Genomic DNA, 19089 nt, shown 5'->3' with positions numbered 1-19089 from the left:
TTCAATATAATAGTGCTGTAATAGAGTACATGAATAGAAAATCGTGGCAGGACAGAAAATCGTGCTGCCTGAGGCACTCAGCTAAGGCTTTCTGTTTCATCTTGAGGACAAGGTGAGCATCTTTGGCATAGCAGGAAAGGTGAACATGGTTTTAGAAGAGCTAGTAGCCCAGTAGGGGAGAGAGAGTAACAGAAAAATAGCTATAAGACAATGAGGGAAGGACTTTAAGTGGAAGCAGACATAAAATGCTATGGAACCCCAACATAAGAATTAGTTTTGTGACAGCAGTGGGAATGAGGTGGAGGCTGCGGTCAGCAAAGATGAGTGTAATAGAAAGGAGGTGACACTGCAACTCCACATAAAAGTAGAATTGAGATTTGCCAGACAGAAGAGGAGAGAAGAGACATGAGCATTCCAGGGAAAAGGAGCACCTTGATCTTAACTATGAAGGCACAAATGAGGAACATTCTGGAGTGTGTAAAGGCATATGGTGGTGGGAGACCAGAGAGTAATTAGAAAATCAGACTTGGCTATATTCTGAAGGGACTCTTATGATGCACAAAGGAGGTTGGGCTAAAGTATATCCTGTAGGCAGATGGAAATTGAAGAAAGTTTTTGATCCTGGTAGTGACGTGATCAGATCTAGTTGTATAAATATGACTAAGGAAGAGCTGTATAAATATGACTAAGGTCACCTGGATGTGACCTTCCAGGTGTGAGGTGATGAGCTCTGATCTAGACTGAAGCAGTGGAATGAGAAATGAAGGGGCAGGAGAACGTTTCTCAAGAGGTAGAACTGAAAGGAAGTAAGGAATTTAGAGGAAGGTCACAGTTCACTCTGGGAGAATGACAGGGTTTTTTTGGCTGAGCTAGGGAGAAAGGGAGAAGACATTTCTGTGAACAAATTGTAGGGACAGTGTCATTTCAATTCTTCACCAGATGTTGAATTTTTAGGTGCTTCAAAGGGAATTCCTTTGAGTAGTTGGAGATACAGATTCTACTGATGGAGGAGAAATCAAGCCAAAGCATGAGATTGCCTAAGGGTGAGGGGGACTAGCGGAAGGAGAAGAAACAAGTGAGAAAGAAACACTAGGGAACCCCAACTTTTAAGGGCTGGACCGAGGGGCAAAAAAATAAGGTAAGAGGCAAAACACTTAGAAGGATACATGAGGATGACCAGGAGAGGAAGTGAGGCAGAACTCGGAAGAGAAGAAGACTTTCCGTCTGGAGATAGTAACAGTTAGTGGCAAATGGAGAAGAGAGGCTAGTAGGATAGTGTCCATGGAGTGGTAACTCAATGTTCTTACCCACCTTGGTGACAGCAGTAGGGTGGGGGCAGAAATCCGATGGCAGTGAATTAAAAAGAGAATAGGACCATGCTCCCTTTGGCAGCACCTATACTAAAATTGGAATGATTAACAGAGAAGATTAGTATGGCCCCAGCGCAAGGATGACCCACAAATTCATGAAGCATTCCATACTTTTGTCTTCCAGAGGAGCAGTTCCAGGAGGCCAAGCTTCTTGCGTGCATCCCTTCAAGCCCAGGCCGGTGTGGCTGAGTAGATGGCTAAGTGCCCAAGGAGCTAGAGTTTTATCTGAGGAAAACCAAAGCCTGAAAAGGCAAATAAATCTTCCTCCCTCCTGTCTTTGGTCATGTAAAAGAGGTGTTTATTATTCAAAAAAAGAAAAAAGAAAAGAAAAGAAAAAGAAAAAAAAAGAGAATAGGACCTAATGAATAGAAGAAGTCATGTAGCCTTCTTTCTTGAGAATTTGATGATGAAAAGGTGAAATGTAAGGCATTAGCCCAGAAAAAAAGGAAGTTGAGCTAAAGAAAGAGTGGTTGTTTTTGTCACTGTTTTTTATTTCTTTAACGTCTGGTGGAGTCTCGAGCACATGTGTGTACCCAGAAGAGAAAGGGTACATGAGAGGAGGGGAGATAACTGAGGAAGCCAGATTCTGGGGGCTCGGGGTGAAAGCCAAGGCTTGGAAAGTGGCGGAAGATTTTCTTCTGGGGTAATAAGGAAGAAGGAAGCATATGTTGAAGCCGAGAGAAGTCTGAAGATGGTGAGGAAGGCCACATCAGTGAGTTTATCCCTGACGTTCTTTTTTTTTTTTTTTTGACAAGGCAGCTGGCAAGGAAATCTCTGAAGGTGAAAAGAGCGTGAATATACTGAGAGGATGTTAATAAACACCAGTGTCTTGTTGTTAATAAACACCATTGTCTTAATAAACACGTTTAAACACATTGCTTCAGTTTCTCCAGTGAGTTCATTAAAGTCTTATCTCAAGAAAGGTAGTCAAAAATGACTATGGGAAATTCAGACCACAAACTTCTAGATACAGAAGAATCTACATAGAGCAGGACTAACACTGGGCTTACATAGCTTTGCTTGGGGTTCCACAAATGCTTTTGATAATGCTTCCTTTAAGCAACTTCAAGGCAAATTTTGGGTGTAAGATTTACATTTTATTTGGAGTAAAATATTCTAGTACTTGGTATCCTACCAAAAATAAAAAATATAAAAAGGCACAACAACCAAACCTGGACTTCGCCTTAGTATGGGAAACATCATAAGCCTGGGAGAGAATTGATGTATCTCTCCAGCCATTTTAGAAACTCAAACTACTGATTATCAGGTCTGGTGTGTGCTGCATGGTTGCCCTGAACAAATGAGCTTCAGACACGACCATAAAAGAGAGACATCAGACTAGACAAACTATCATTTAGAAAGAATTAAGACAGCCATATTGTATGCTAACCATCCGCTCATCTATGGCTGTTCTGGTGTCACTACTCTCCAGAGGCTACTTAATCTCATTGAGACAAGACAGCCAGCCTAATTGATACAGAAAATGAAAGCCCTTTGATCTCATATCAAACAGAGTCAGACTAAGAGAAGGATCCAGCAGGCAAGATGACTGTCTTCCAAAGGAGAATTAACACTGCAGGCAGGAAAGTGGGAAAGTGGTAATATCTTACTTTGGAATTTCATGGACTTGGTTTACTTAAATAATGACTGAAAAGTAATAAATTCATCTCAATGAATGAATGGGGTGTGTGTGCTCTTACTGATAAAGCGCTAAGAAATCTTTCAAATTATCAACATTTTCAGTTGAGTGTTATAGTACTGATGAAAAGCACAATAGAAGCATAATAAATGTAAGAACACCTGCCTCTGGGCACTTAACTCTACAGGACAGGTGTTTGCCAATGTCAACCTTTACTGATAGGATCTGCTGCCCCTACTAAATAACTTCCTTGGAAGAGGTTTATTATATTATGATTTAAATAGCATTCACTAAGCTTTGTGAACAAATTAGGTAGCTACCCATGCAAAGTACCTGGCTTTGCAATAATCAGAATATCTATGACTATACTAATATGTCTGTAAAGTTATCAGAACACTTATTTGTGTGTCAGGAAACTCATAAAAATTGGTGTTCTCTATTCTAATGCAAAAAGTACACATTTCAACGGTCATATCAGTTGTATTTTACATACTTAATATAATGGTGGTTTTGAAAACCAGCCCAAGACTATGCTTATATAAGTAGGATTAACTAAATTATGGTATTTAGAAAGAAAAAAAGGATTACTACAGTGTTTTCCTTTCAGATACAGGGGATTACTCTGAAAAATAACATACTCTCTAGTTTAGTTGGTTCTGCCAACTGGATCTTATTCTTGATATATGTAAAAAGCCTCGAGTATCTGATATTTGGGAAAGTGTATCCTCCCAGTATTTGACATTTTTAAAGCTGAGAAACCATGAAAAAATACTATAAAAGAAGTGTTAGAAAGGAATCAAGACAGAATATAAAATAACATCTTTTTCTTACCCAAGACAGTATCCGTAATGATGAATAATCAAATCAACAACAACAAAATAACATGTATTTGAATGAACCTAGGAAAAAATGTGGCTGATTGCATATAATATATGGATGTCTCCAAAATAAATTCTGGCCCTCTTGGGATTTTTCTTCCAGTAATTTACAGGGCCAGACTTTAAATTTTGGGGCTGCTCAACTGTCCACTTCTTTTTTCTCCTCATTTAAAATTGACACCACTTCTTTGTTCCATCATCTTAAAGGCACCACAGCTGTTGTTTACTGAACTCACATGAGACCCATTTCCATCTTTCTAAATGAATATAGCACCTGGTTTATGATCTTCCTCCACATCCTCATTCCTCATCACCACTTTCTGACAACTTCAAAATTCATGCTGGGGACCCATCAGTTACCTCAGCTGTAGAGGCTCATGATCTTGTTCCCTGCAGTCCTCCAACTCCACCCTACTTCAGCCATGCATCAGCAAGATCATCCCTGAATTTAACCATTATAGGCACTATTTGTTTTTGATGCACAACCCCCATATGTGCTACTGCACTCCTCCCCTTCCCAACCTTCTCCCTGCTTTCTGCTCACTGAGTTTAAATTTTTTTTTTCAACATTTATTTATTTTTGGGACAGAGAGAGACAGAGCATGAATGGGGGAGGGGCAGAGAGAGAGGGAGACACAGAATCGGAAACAGGCTCCAGGCTCTGAGCCATCAACCCAGAGCCTGACGCGGGGCTCGAACTCACGGACCGCGAGATCGTGACCTGGCTGAAGTCGGACGCTTAACCGACTGCGCCACCCAGGCGCCCCATCTGCTCACTGAGTTTAATAAACACTCAATCCTTCATAGTTTAATCCATCCATAAACACTCTTCCCAGCCTATTATTGCCCTCCCCACTGAGGTCCCTGTCATATTCTTGTGACCCACCATGTCAGTGGGCATACCTATGTCACACATGCGGTCCAGTGTTCTGTGCGTGCCCAAGAGCATTGCTGGAGAAAAGCTGGGATGACTCTGACTCACTGTAACACACTCATGCTCCCTACCACTGTGCCACAATGCCAACAACAATCCCTGATTCAGTGCCGAGAACATTCTCCTCCACGGCTCTGCACACATAATTCTCTCCCACGTACCTCAAAATCTCATATAACCTTCCTGTGTCACTCATAGCAGAGACTTCCTGAAGCAATTGAATGTAACAGGTCTCATATCCCCTCCACATCTCAAAATACACCTGTCTCTTCATTTAACTTCCTTCAATTTACATCTGCTTCAAAGGCACTTTTAACACCATTTATCTGACTTCCAATTCTCACCTCAAGGTCTCTCCAGAAGCCCAACATCATATTACAACTTTTTACCTGAGGGGTTCCTGGGTGGCGCAGTCATTAACTGTCCAACTCTTCATCTCGGCTCAGGTGGTGATCTCATGGTTCATGGGTTTGAGCCCCACATCGGGCTCTGTGCTGATGGTGCAGAGCTTGCTTGGGATTCTGTCTTTGCTCCTCTGTGCCCCTCTGCTGCTTGTGCTTTCTCTCTCTCAAAATAAGTAAACTTAAAAAAAATAAAAGACAAAAAAACGTTTTACTTGAAATCATTATTACAATATATGTTAACTAACTTGAATTTAAATAAAATTTAAAAATAAAAAAATAAATAAAACCTTTTATAACATGTCCCCATGCTGAGTACTAAGCTGGCACGTGGTAGGCACTCAATAGATATTTATTGAATGAATGGATAAATAGATAAATCTATACCTGGATGTTTTACTTCCAGTTTGACTCTAGGTAAATGGCATTAACTGGAGAAGAAAAGGATCGTCAAAGAGGAAAACTGCTTACTGCCTCTTCCATTCCAGCTGTTGCTATTACCTTTGACTCTAGTCTTCGGTGCTGTATTGATTTTTCAACAACAGAGCTTTTTTTTTTTCTTTTTTTGAAAGTAATTGTAAGATGGAACCAGGCCCACATATGATTACTCTAAGTGAAATGAAAACAACTTGATTGCACATATGGTGTTTTAAAGGGCAACAATTAAATATATATTACTTAAGTACACAGCATGCATAAAGTAACCTATTTATAAAATCAAAGGGGCATAACATCACCCCAAAACCATCCTGATCACTATCATACTTCTGCTACATTCAAATTCTTATAGCCTGATGACTACTGTTTTTGTGTTCTTCAAATGTATAGGATCCTTATGATGGTATAAAAAATAGTCACCCACCACATCGTTCTATATATTTTCCTACATGCTGTTTCTATTATGTAAGCTATTTTAAATTTCTTATGATCTTGTTAAAAATATGTGTTTATAAATTGTAAATTCTGTTTTTCTGGTTTCTACAGCTATGATTTTTTCCCCCTCTAAATATGGATGGATTCCAGAAAACCCAGAGACAATATCTAACAAGATCAGAGCAGAGGAAGGAGAGGAATGGCAAATAAACATTTTCCAGTGTCGAGTTAGGAAGATATTCGATCTTTCAATGTGCTCAACAAATGGGTTTAATAATGCACATTTTGGTATAAAACAGTTCACAACAGAAATATTTGCTACTCAGCCCATTTATCCTGGGAATTACACAACATGGACCATTTTCAATAACTCTTTTCATTGTAATGATTTCCTCCTGCTCAAGCAACAGAGATGTACAAACCATTTTGGTCTAGAAATGTAATATGTCGAGATACAAATGTATTAAAAAAATTAAAATACAATCATTTTCATCACTTTGGTTCAATGTTATATTGTCTTTCTCAAGGTACTTTAGCCTTCTAAACTCTTTCCAATGAGAATATAAAACTTCTTTTTATTCAGAATCCATACAACTTGACAAAACAGATTTATTTAAAAGTCATAGTAAACTATTGATAGACCAAAACAAGAGATGAATATACTTTTTTAGGAGACCAGTTGGCTTCTCTTAATCTTGAAAGTTAAAGATCTTGAAGTGCCTTTTGAATCATAAGAAATAACATTATGTTTGGTATAATTTTGACTCATGCAAATATATGTATGTATGTGTGTATTTATTTCTTTTGAGAGAGAGAGAGAGAGCAAGCAGAGGAGGGGCAGAGAGAGAGGGAGAGAGAGAATCCCAAGCAGGCTCCACACTGTCAACACAGAGCCCAACATGGGGCTCCATCTCACAACTGTGAGATCATGACCTGAGCTGACATCAAGAGTCAGACACTTAACCAACTGAGCCACCCAGGTGCTCTTGTAATTTTATATTTTAATGTCAATCTATACATATCATATAGATAGTAACTTTTTTACTTAATTGAATTACGGAAAACCTCTTTGAATATTCTGAATGAGTGGAAGTCTAACATCATCCACTTAATCATTCATTAATTTATTCAGCAAACAGGTATTGAAAGCATATGATGTGTATAGCACAACAGTAGAAACTAGTTCACCGAGGAGTTTAACAATTAAGAGAGAGAATTAAGATATATCTCTATATCACTATAATTTACAGTATAGTAGTCTTCTCCTGCCCCAACTTACCCACCAGGGATATGTTCCAAGATGCCCAGTGGATGTCTGAAACTGCAGATATAACCAAGCCCCATTATACTGGTTTTTCTTATGCATGCATACCAATGATAAAGTTTAATTTATAATGTAGGCACAGTAAGAGACTAACAATAATAACTTACCAAAATAGAACAATAATAACAAGGCTATGTGAATGTGATCTCTATCGCTTTCTCTCTCTCTCAAAATATCTTATTTTATTGTACTCACCTTTCTTTTTGTAATGATGTGCGATGATAAAATGCCTGCATGAGGAGGCAAAGTGAGGTGAATGACATATGCATTGTGACATAGCGTTAGGCTACTACTGGCCTTCTGACGATAGGTCAGAGGGGGATTATCTGCTTTCTGACAAAGCTTGACCACAGGCAACTGAAACTGTGGAACGTGAAACCACGAAAGGGGGGGTCTACTGTAATTATTGCCACAGAAGATATGTTGTAAAAGTTTACAGGATCATTGAGATTTGAGATAATTTTTTTTTTTTACTGGCCTGACAATTTAGTCTTACAATTTTATGTTTCACAAAGCTACATGAATGACAACAACATAAAGCACTGCACTCACTCATGGGTTTATTCTTTCAGCCTTTGTGTACTCAGAATTTTTACCACGTTTGTCTAGTACTTGAAAAGCAAAAGTTTCATTATTGAGCATGTATTGTGAGGAAGGCACTAAGCTGAGCACTCATCCCAAACATTAAAAATGAAGGTAGCGGACATGGTCCCTTTGCTCAAGGAGTTCCTAATCTAATAGGACAAAGAGGAAAAAATACACATTTGCACTGAACATGTCTTTCATTCCTTCCTACATTCTCACCATCACTGGAATTGAATTTTATTAGGCATCAAAGTAACCACATTATTTCATCCATGCCCCCTAGGAGCAGCAAGCAATACAATTGGTTATGGTCGATTTTATGGTTAGCCCATGATTGTTGATAAGACAAGTCAGTGTTTTCAAAAGCACTGGATGCTGCTGGTATAACCCACACATAGGTTAAAAGTGCTGAGATGGCATTTCTGATCAACTTGAGCAGCAAACAGTCTTTGATAAAGGGCCTCAGATGTCTAAAGCAGAAGCTGCTTGAAAGAACAAAATTCTACCCAGGAAGTGAGAGCCTGAAAGATTTGCTTCTGGGGATTCTTCCTGGTGACATGACAGGTCTTTTCCCTCCTGTGAATGAGAGCAGAAACAACAGAAGAATGGAGGAGAGGACTGACAGCTAATGCAGAACAGACTGCAATGTATGAGAGAGGAAGTGTAGGAGAAAGTAAGAAAAGGCAAGATTTATGAGAAGAAAGGGAGGGAAGAGGAGGAGGGAAGGAAGGAAGGAAGAAAGGAAGGCAAGAAGGAAGGAGGGAGGGAAGGAAGGAAGGAGAGAGGGAGGGAGGGAAGAGGAAAGGAGGAAGAAAGGAGAGAAGAAAGGAAAGAAGGAGGGAGCAAGGGAGCAAGGGAGGGGAAAAGTAAGAAGGGGGAAGACTGCATATATCACTAGTAGCAAGGGATCCAAGGGTGTGGTGGCTTTACCGATTGAACACAGAGTACTGTGCAGTAAATCCTGGGCCAGGTGCCCAGGAAAAAGGACAGTAAAACTCTTAAGAAGTGGCAGCTGTTTTATCAGGAGGAATATTAGTAATAATCATAACTAACTATGTACTTTCTATGTGCCAATCCTGTTAAGTGCTTTACGTGGATTAACTCATTAAATCCTCAGGACAACCATAAAGGCAGGGAGTCTTAACCCAGATAAAGAAACCAAGTTTCAGAGAAGTTAAGTAACTTACCAGGGGACACAAACAGCTCAGTGGCAGGACCTGGGTTTGAATCACCAAAGCCTGGCTCCTGTGATGCGATTTCTTAAGCACTGAGCTACACCTCACTGGCTCTTACCGGGCTTGCAAGACTCTAGATTTGTAATATGGTAGGAAAAAATCATGATGGATTGAGACCTGAATCTGCTCACCTCTGGCTTCCAAACTTCTTCCTACTCTTTATATGAGAAGAGACAAGTATTTTAAACAAAACTCACACTTGTTATATACACATTCCAGTGTAAGACACACATTCCAGTATAATTTCAATTAACTGAATATACTGACTTTATAGTGGCAATAATTTTAGATAACACTTTATCTGTGGTGTGTTGAATCAAATTATCCTTAAGTAACATTTTTGTGAACAATTTCGGCTGAAGCCCCTAGCAGAATATTGGTTGCATGTAAAATACATAAATTCAGAAGGATTGCCCTAAAGTTATGTATTATAGAGAGTTATTTTCATTAATAAGCTGTCGGCTAGCCAACAATGGGCTAGTTGTGAGCTTGGGTAAGAGGAGAGATCATTTATTCATTCATTTGACAAATATTTATTGCCCACTATGTGCCAAGGAATTATTTTAGTGATACAAGAGAACATAAAACAAATTTTGAGCTCTTCTGTAGATTATATGCTGGAGGTGGGGGGAGACTGACACTAAACAAATAAACAAATAAGCCTATAATGTGTTAGAGGATGATAAGTGCTAAGGAAGAGAAACAAAGTGAAATAAGATAGATGGGAGTAGATGCAGTTCATGTAGGGTGGTCAGAGAACATCCCTCTGATGACTTCTGAGTGAGACCTGAAGGAAGTAAGGAAGACAGCCATGCTTATGTGTGGGTGAAGAGCATTTCAGCAAAAAACAACAACAACAACCAAAACTCCAGCAAGTGCAAACCTCAGAGGCATGAATGTGCTTGGTAGGTCTGAGAAACACTAAAGAAGCCAGTATGGCTGCCGCAGAGGAAGCAAGGGTCAGAGTGATGAGAAGAATCAGAGCAGAAGTGGTGCAGGGCAAGACTGCGATTTTATTCTGAGAGAAATGGGATAACAATGGAGTGTCTGACACTAGTGAGCAGTGATTTGAACTGTGGACATAGACCTGGGAAGTTGAAAAAAAGAAAAAGAAAAAAAGAGGGTAGGATAGGGGAAGTGAGGTATCTCCCCTTGCATGCTTCTAGGGAGAGAGTATGGGATAGGAAATACAAGGTTGTCTAAGGACAAATAAGCTTCTGCTAAGCTCAGAAGGCAAGGTTGACAGAGAAGAGATTGAGAGGATGACAAACAGCTCTTAAAGGGAAAAAAGTGGGAGCCAGGGACTGTGGAAGAGTGATCAGTGGAGGAACTCTTGCAGGGAAGCAACAGAATGCATGGCTTTTAAGACAAATGTCAGCAAGTATGGGTCACACCAGAGCAGTGGGAATGAAGAACAAAGAGCCACATGGAAGGAAAAGGATGAGGAAGACGGGGGGGGGGGGGGGGGGGCTGGGAATAGATGAAGAAGGTTGAGCAGTACTGGGGTAACGTCTCAGGTGAGACAACCCACTCTCTCCTCCATCTGTCACATACCCAGAGACCGTTGTGGTTTTGTCAAAGCCTAAGATGTTTAGTGTGTACTATTTCTGGGGTTGTTCCTCCTGCAATGGGTAGATGTTTCAAACCAGTTTAAAAAAGAAAATCTTGTTGGTCAAAGGGTTAGCTGTCTTTAAAAAGAGATAGAATAGGAAGTGTGATTTCATGAAAGGGATATTGGTTGCATACTAATATTTATTAAAGGTCTGTTAAATGCAAAATGCACAAAGTAGAAAATTAATTCTCACCCCGGTTTATTATAGCAGATAATTGTATCCCTACTTTATGGGTGAGGGAAACTGGGGTTCTGAAAGTTTAGTAACCTACTCCAAGGTCACATTGTGGCCAGGCTTCTGGTTCCAACAGCATAAATGTCCCTGCACATCTAGGGAAGACCTTCAAGCCAACTGTGCGCGTGAGCCAACGTAGTAGAAAACAACACAGGGACAACAGCCTGTTCCTCTGCACACGTTTTGGATCGGCAGTTCTCAGGATTTCTGATATATCTGGAACTCCTCAGATTCACAGCATACTGCCTTTTACTCTCCCGACCCCCCCACCCCCATCCACCACCACTTCCCACTGCCTCACAGGACACTGGCTGCCACTCACATTTTCAATGGTTTACAGATATGTCACATCTCCCAAAGTTATGCTTCATGGTATCTTTAAAGAATTGCTGTGATTAGCCAAGACTTCTAATCTTTAGTATCCCAGCTCTGTGAGTACTACTGTAATTTACTTATCACATTTTATTAATGAGGGTTGATTGACTTAATCCATCACATTTAGTTTTAGTCCAGTAATTAAAAACCTGGCTCCTCTCGCCCCATCTAGTGAATTTTTCTAATGTTTTTTTCCCCGAGGTATTCATGTCTATTGTCTTGAAAATCCAGAGACTTATGTTAGAGAGCCCCAATATATTTCACATTTGAAGTCCAGACCCCTCTTTGGGTTGCTAACATCAGAGTCCCATCCACTGGCACTGTTCTTGTTTAGGGCATTTATAAGAACAGATGTAGAATGATGGTGCCAGACGATAGCATTTTCAAGCTGCAGCGGCACCTACACGAATCGTTGAGTCTTATCATCTTTTTTATTGACAAAGACCTTAAGGTCTCGGGGCTTAAGTGTGTTGCCCAAGGTCACACAGGTAGTTCATGGCCAACTCAGGTTAAATTTCAGGTTTTCTGACCCACAGACCAGCAACCTCAATTACTCTTCCAGATCTTCTCTTGCAAAGGTAAAACTCTCTGTTGCCTCTCTCCAAACTGTTTTCATACCATCTTCCTAAATGATTAGCAAACCCACTTAATAGACATAGACACCGAAGGTCAGAAAGGTTACATGACTATAACTGGGGGTACAGTGAGCATTGCTGTGAGGAAGAACTAGGAATAAAACACAGGCTCTTGACTTAGAAATCAAGGATTCTTTCCTTTCACATACACTCACATAGATATTAAAGACATTGTTCAATAAAATTAGCAATCTTTCTCAGTTCTGGGCTATGTAGTTTCTAATTGATCTCATAACTCAGTACTTGCTCTTTTTAAAGAAAAATTGTTTAACTGCAATTTGCAGGGGGAGGAAATGCAGAAAATTACGTCGGTATTTTTTGCAGGTAAGATTTTAGAACTTGTCTTTCAGTCAAATTTAGAAATTTATCTGAACACATTTTCTTTCAGACAAATATGTTTTCAGTGACTAATATCTTCAACGCAAGAGAAAACATAACAAATCCACAGAAAGTAACAGGACAACCTGGTTCTTTCCTATTTAAGCAAAGTGGAACACTGTCCTCAACTTTTCAGATGTTATTCTATTTATGCCACACTGTTCTGGTCTGTCTGTGCCTGCTTGATTCCATAACACTCATAGAGAGAGACAAGAACAATTGCTGCATTTCATTGATCACCTACTATGGTCAAATGGCACAACCAGGTGCTGGATAGTTGCCAAGAGGAACAAGGATGGTAAACTCGCTTGGAGAGCTCAGGGTGGTAGAAAGCAGAGCATCAAGCTTGTAAGGAGGTAGAAAGCAGATGGCCTCAAGGAGTCAGAGCTGAGAGGGATGTCGTTCAGCTGAGGGGATCTCCCAAGTTTTGAGAGCTGGGCCCTAAAATGATCATAGGATTTAGAGAAGAGGAATAAAAGGAAGGGAACTGCAGGTAGAAGAGACTGTTTCTGAAATCCTGACATCCCTATCCTTAAACTTTGCTGAGATTATATAAAAAATTATTATGCTGTATCTCCCAGAAGGGAGTAGGAAGAAGTAGTCCCAGAAAAGAGGGATGAAGGATATAAAGCCAACTTTCTCATTGACCAGTACTTACTAGACATAAAATACTTGCCAGTTACTGTGCTAGGCATTGAGGACACTATGATGTGAATGACAACAAATTTATAACAGAGTTTAAAAATAGGACTCTCCAATTTATGGTAAAATGTTTGATCCACAGAGCTATGCTATTATATACTTTCTTACTGAAATTCAAAGACCCCTGCAAAGAATGCTGTTGTATATTATTTTGGGGAAAAACCCATAATGAGACAATGTAGAAGAGTTACATGAATATGGGTACATACATTACACAATCTCATTTAATAAGATGGATTTCAGTGCATAACAGGACAGACACAGAATGCCACTCATCCTAAAAGAATTAGATTGCGAGGACACTCTATACTCAGAGCCCTGAGGCTACATCTCTTGGCCCCAGGACCTCAGCTTGTACTTCCTTCACCTGCCCCTATGGTCAGGCCATTCACAGAAGTTTCTCTCAGATGCCCAAAAAGAAGCTTCTCCCTTTGCCCTTCCTTCTACCTCCCAGATCCCACTTTATCATGATTTACCCCCACTGTGTTGTACCCTCACTGCCTCATCTGAATGGTCTATGTAAAGCATGTACGCACCTTTCAGCTCAACCAAAGGCAGTTATGCCAACACAATTGTTAGGCCATGTGTGCAGCGGAGATTCAAGTATTACCTTAGAAAAGAGATGTTAGAAGTCAGTGAAAACTGTAGGACACTATAAATCAAAAGGAAATGTAAATATTTCAATGTGATTATCACCATCTTTTATAAGTGTATTTTTACAGTTATTTTACTGATTATTCAGGATACTAATATAGATGATGAAAGGATCTTAACACGTTTCGAACATGTCACGACAATATGCCAAGAACACACAGGTATTCACACACACATACATAAACACACACACACACACACACACACACACACACACACATACACACTAAGCAAAGAGAAGATATGAGTGCCTATCAGAAGGGAAAAAAAGAAAATATGACAATTATACAAACATGAACATAGTACTGACATGTTGCACAGGAATAATTATAGAGCAGTAGAACCCACAAAAATGGAAAGTTCCAAAAAATAATAATGTCTGGGTTTTTTCTTAAATTTATAAGCTACTACCTGATACATTTTTTCCCTCACGACAAATATCAAAATTTGCAAGTTTCACTGTTTAAATCCAATATATTATATCACATCACATGCAACAACAAAAAGAGAAAAAAAAACAGGTGTTTTCCAAATCAACTAGAAGTAATTTATTTGGAAGACTGAATTAAAAAATCCTTTAAAATGCAGAATTTTACAATTGAAGAAAGTTGGTAGTACAATTGAGTTTTCCTAGAATATTTAGTAAATTTTCAGTATTTTAAGGGAAAACCTAAGAAAACTTCTTGGAAAATGCCTGGGGAAGAAAGAATGCATTAAAATGCACTGCATTATATTATACTATTTCTGTTAACATTATAATTTTTCACAGTAATTACTCAACAAAGATAACATTTACATACACATATAAATCAAGTTAAAGATGAGGGCAACTGATCTTAAAGTTATTAAACCAAAATAAATTTTTTATCAAAACAATAAATAGATCTTTATAGACAAAAAGTATACATTTGCATGAACCTCCAATTAAAATTATTGTATAGTGGATTATAGCAAAACATTATTTCTGAGTTTCTAGAAAATATATTTTATAAATTCAAATAGCCAATATAAATCAGAGATGATTTAAAATTAGATGTACATTATAAAGTTACTAATTTTAAATAAATTACTCATTCCTTAAACAAGACTACAAATTATAGAACAATTTTAAATTTCATTTTTGTTTTAGGGAAAACAAAAATTTACAGATATCTGATATAAAATGTTCACAAAGAATGCATCTCTTGTGTGACACTAAGAAAACTTTCAGCATAAGCTACAACATCATATTTGAACATAAATACATTACTTCTAATTTTTAAAAGCCTGTAAGATGATCTACAACTTTCAGATACCAGATACATGGCATGCAAATCATAATTCTTGAATGCTCCGCATTCATTCATAAAAGACTCCTAAACAAAGGGGTAAGAATTTGGTTCACAGTGTAAAAACTTTGCACAAATTTTGTTATGATAACCTATTACCCACAGAGGAAGTTATCCATAAACAAAAACAATCTGGTATTTACTAATTTTACACAATCCATTTTAAAACTTCCTGGTCTGAGGCTTGAACCAACTGGATTTTATGTGAACCATAACCAGAGAGAGTGAACAATGATAAATTAATAATATCAGAGAAAGCAGATGACATAAAGAGAGCTAACACTCAGGAATCATAATTAAATAAAATTTCTTTCTCTCCTTCTTTCCTTCTTTCTTTCTTTCCTTCCTTCCTTATTTCTTTCTTTTTCCTTCTTTCTTTCTTTTCCTTCCTTCCTTCCTTTTCTTTCTTTCTCTTTCTTTCTTTCTTTCTTTACCTCGTACAAGTGATATATTAATCTAAATGATGGAATTTCAAATCTATCCATGGTTGTTGTCAAATTCAGTAATTAAAAATGCAACCCAGTGTAGAAAAGACATTTTTCTGTTAATTTAAAAAATATTTATGGCTTACTATCTTTCAAACAAATTATTTACCCAAATAAATTCTTGCAATCATTTGCTGGTTTCTATGACTATTTATTGACAATTATTTCTAAATTACATAAATGTGTTAATTACCAACAAGTAAATTTTGTTTTAAAATCATTGATAAGTGTAACACTTATAAAAATGGAAGATTCTCATTTGTATCTCTGTTTTAAAGTCTAATCATTTGTAGTGATCTAATATTTCATATAAATACAAAATCTAATAATTGGTTTCTTAAGTCTATAAGGTATATGAGGTTATAGATATCTTTACAAATTTTGTTCAGAAATTGAATTTTATTTTAGAAGATATACTCCTAAGCACAAAATGTATTTTATGAATTATCTTAAGTATAAAGAAACACAAATATCCACTTTATCATTCAAGAATAAATTATTATAAGGGATTGCAAAATATTTGCTAATGGAAATGCAACAATTTTTATTTACCTAATCTGTTACTTCACACTGTAGTATAGGATGAATTTTATAAAGGCAAAATTGATTTACTCTGAAATTAGCAACATGGTTTAATAAAAAAAATCAAGATTTATAGAGGTAATATTTCCAATTCAAATAGTGTTTTGCTGGGCTTCAATTTTTCCAGAGAGCACTGAAATAAATAAATATTTTTTTGGCTTTACTTTAAGATATTTAAAAGGGTTTTAAGTATTCTACAGATACAGACTGTAAAGAACCCTGAATTCTTTAAAAAAAAAAACAAACAGCTATTTCTTTCTTCTTTTTTTTTTTTTTTTTTGGTTTTGCTCCATTGTAGGAAGTCTTGAAGACTTTGTCTTTTTTTTTTTTTGTCCAAAATCTCATTTTCACCTGAAATAATTGTATTCAGGTTTTCTTAGAAGGTAAAGTATACATTCTTACAAGGTTTCAAATTTCAGAATTCCAATAATGCATTTAAACTGAGCACCCACTGAATCACGTTCTCTACTCTTTGTGTGTGTGTTCTGTGTGTGTAAATGTGTGTCTATTATCTTGCAGTTCTGTTATTTGTATTAAATTTTAGTCTTTTTAGCTCCCTAGAAATGCCTTAGTGAACCCTCAGCAATTGCTAACCACTTAATAATTGTGAACCCGCCAGCCCCTTCAAGTAGATTGTTAACCACAGAGTGCCTGACAATTTCCAAATCATATCCTCTGTCCAAAAGGAATAGATAGGGCTTTGTGAGGCCGAAAGGAAGCGAAGGAAAACAAAACAAATGTAGCTCATGCTGAAAGTGAAAAGTGCTTGGACAGATTAGTATTTTCTTTTCTGCAAGGCGCCCTGCCAGATTTTTTTTTTTTTTTAATAGAGAAGAGTTATTTTTTGGTTTGATTTTTCAATTTCTTGGAAAGTGTTGGTATTTACCATCCCCACCGGCCCCTCATAATTATGGTTGGTTGTTTTGTGTTTTTTCCATCCGTCCACATCACAGACTACTGATCTCCCCGCTTCACTCTGTCAAAACCCCAACTCTGGGCGACCGTGGGTTTGGAAACTCCGCGGACTCCCGACGACACATCCCACCCTCCCTCTCACGCCTCTCATTTTAGTAGCAAGATCCCCCACTCCAGTTGCAGCGAAAGCCGGAAATTTTCATTTAACTCCCCCCCCCCACACCCCCCACTCGGAGCCGAGAGCTGGGGAGCTGAGAGGCTCAGAGCACAGCCGGGTCTCAGCCGCCTCCCCTCTCTCCGGAAGGCTTTAATTTGCACACTTGCTTGCCGCTGCGCAGCGAGCCCCTAACCCCGCCGCCGGGTGGGTCTCCAGCAGAGACAGCCTCCGGGGGCCCCGCCCCGCCCCCGCTCCCCTTGCGCTCTTTCCCCGGCTCCGGCCCCGAGCCCCGGCCGGAGCCCCGCGGCCCCGGTTCGCCCCCAGCGAGCCGCGCGGGCGGCGCCCTCAGCTGTCCCTCCGCCCTCCGCCGCTGTGCCCACCCCTACGCAGTAAAGAGTGCTGGTGACTCCTTCCTCCTGACGGGTTACCTGCTTGGCGCCGCTGTGGACACGTGCGGAGGTCGGACAGACACTCGCAGCCCCCTCCGGAGGCCTGACGCGGCAGGGCCCCGCAGGTGAGGAGCCGTGCGTTGGTGTGGGTGGGCTGCTGGGTGGGGGGTCCCCGGGGGAGATTTGGGAGCTTGGCCAGGGTCGGAAGCCAGGGTGTGGGTGGGGGTGACTGTGATGGTGGTGGTGGGGGGGGGGTGTATTCGAAATCGGCTTTAGTTAACCCCTTACGAACCGAGGCAGGCTAATTACGGAGAGCAATTTTGGGGAGCTAGAGGAGTCCCTCCTAATCTGGCGAGAGGAGGACAGCCTACCCTAGGGACACCCCGAACACTAAGATCCTGTGCCTACTCCCACATAGCCTTACGCACAAACACCCACACACTCATCCAGCTTCTTAAAGCGGAATATCAACTCCACTCAGACATTCACAGAATAATCCACACTTTAGAGTTTAAAATGCACTGCCTCTGGGGACTCCATGCGGGACAATGTGTTTCCGTGCCCCATATTCATTTCCCCACGAAAGCTCTCTCCCCAGCTCGCGGAGGTGTGGGTGTGGCCTCCACCTTCCTCACCACGAGATAAATGTTAACGCAGGCTTCTTGCTGGCAGCCCCTGCGGGGGTGTTATCCACACTTACTGGAGTGCACGCAGGCGGCCAGTGCACAGGCTTGGAGCCCCACAAAGACGCACGTTTGCTTTAGTTTATAAAGTATAATTTACTTTTATAATTTAAAATATCCGAGTTAAAACGCACACCCTGCGGTAAGCAGCTCCGGGCCCTGCATTGCGCCCGACAGTGTGCACGTGGGGCGCATCTGCGTGTGCGCACACGCGGGAGTCGTGGTCCCAGTGCGGCCTCTTGTCGCTGCGCTGGTGGCGACCCTTGCGGTGCTTGGCAGGCTTCGGGAGAGGCACATGAAGGATTTCATTGAGTGTGAAGACAGAGAGCAGAGACAGAAAGCAGAGGGAGGCGGCTGCAGCCTTTGTAGTCGCGGAGGAATGCGGAAATGTTGAAGCACTATGTCAAACTTTTTTGAAATGGGGTCAAGTCACATTCAGCCAGCGTGGGAAAGCAACAACAACAACAAAAAAAAGTGGAGGAGAGGGGGGGAAAAGGCACTGTTGCTCCCGTTTCTCTCCGCCGGAGCCGACCGTCCGGGCAGCTAGGGGGGAGAGGTTGGGCGGGCGGTGCGGGGCCAGGCCCGGGCAGCGGGCGCAGCTCCCTGCGGGGGTGGGACGTCCGCGACGCTGCCTTAGCAGCTGAGCCTCCCGCTGGACTAGGGCAGGGAGGGGGGTGCGGGAGGGGCGGGCTGCGCTGCCGGTGGCTGCTCCTCGGCTAC

At 40.2% G+C, this 19089-nt stretch overlaps 1 protein-coding gene, 2 long non-coding RNA genes and 1 other non-coding gene across 5 annotated transcripts in view; 2 read left to right on the top strand and 2 right to left on the bottom strand.

Annotated features, from left to right (window-relative positions):
* The window catches only part of LOC109497454, a 63843-nt gene extending 58579 nt beyond the window's left edge, over positions 1-5264 (bottom strand). The window contains exon 1 of one of the 2 annotated variants that reach the window (XR_006594209.1): positions 5211-5264. This is a non-coding gene — a long non-coding RNA (uncharacterized LOC109497454). The remainder of the gene's footprint in view (positions 1-5210) is intronic. The other variant, XR_002153663.3, reaches the window with a different exon arrangement.
* LOC111559585 lies at positions 1377-1485 on the top strand. The gene has a single exon (XR_002740714.1). It is a non-coding gene; the product is annotated as a U6 spliceosomal RNA (small nuclear RNA).
* Positions 5265-5344: 80 nt separating the features above from the next.
* Positions 5345-18992, bottom strand: LOC111559499. Its single transcript, XR_002740481.2, has 3 exons — positions 17726-18992; positions 13713-13786; positions 5345-5403 (listed from the first exon to the last, which is right to left on the bottom strand). It is a non-coding gene; the product is annotated as an uncharacterized LOC111559499 (long non-coding RNA).
* Positions 17427-19089, top strand: part of CDK6 (cyclin dependent kinase 6) — a 258001-nt gene continuing 256338 nt past the window's right edge. The window contains exon 1 of the mRNA XM_045052382.1: positions 17427-17811. The gene's annotated coding sequence lies outside the window, so the exon portion shown is untranslated. The remainder of the gene's footprint in view (positions 17812-19089) is intronic.

Source organism: Felis catus, chromosome A2, assembly GCF_018350175.1.
Source record: "Felis catus isolate Fca126 chromosome A2, F.catus_Fca126_mat1.0, whole genome shotgun sequence".
NCBI lineage: Eukaryota > Metazoa > Chordata > Mammalia > Carnivora > Felidae > Felis > Felis catus.
This window is presented reverse-complemented; position numbering and strand designations above follow the sequence as displayed.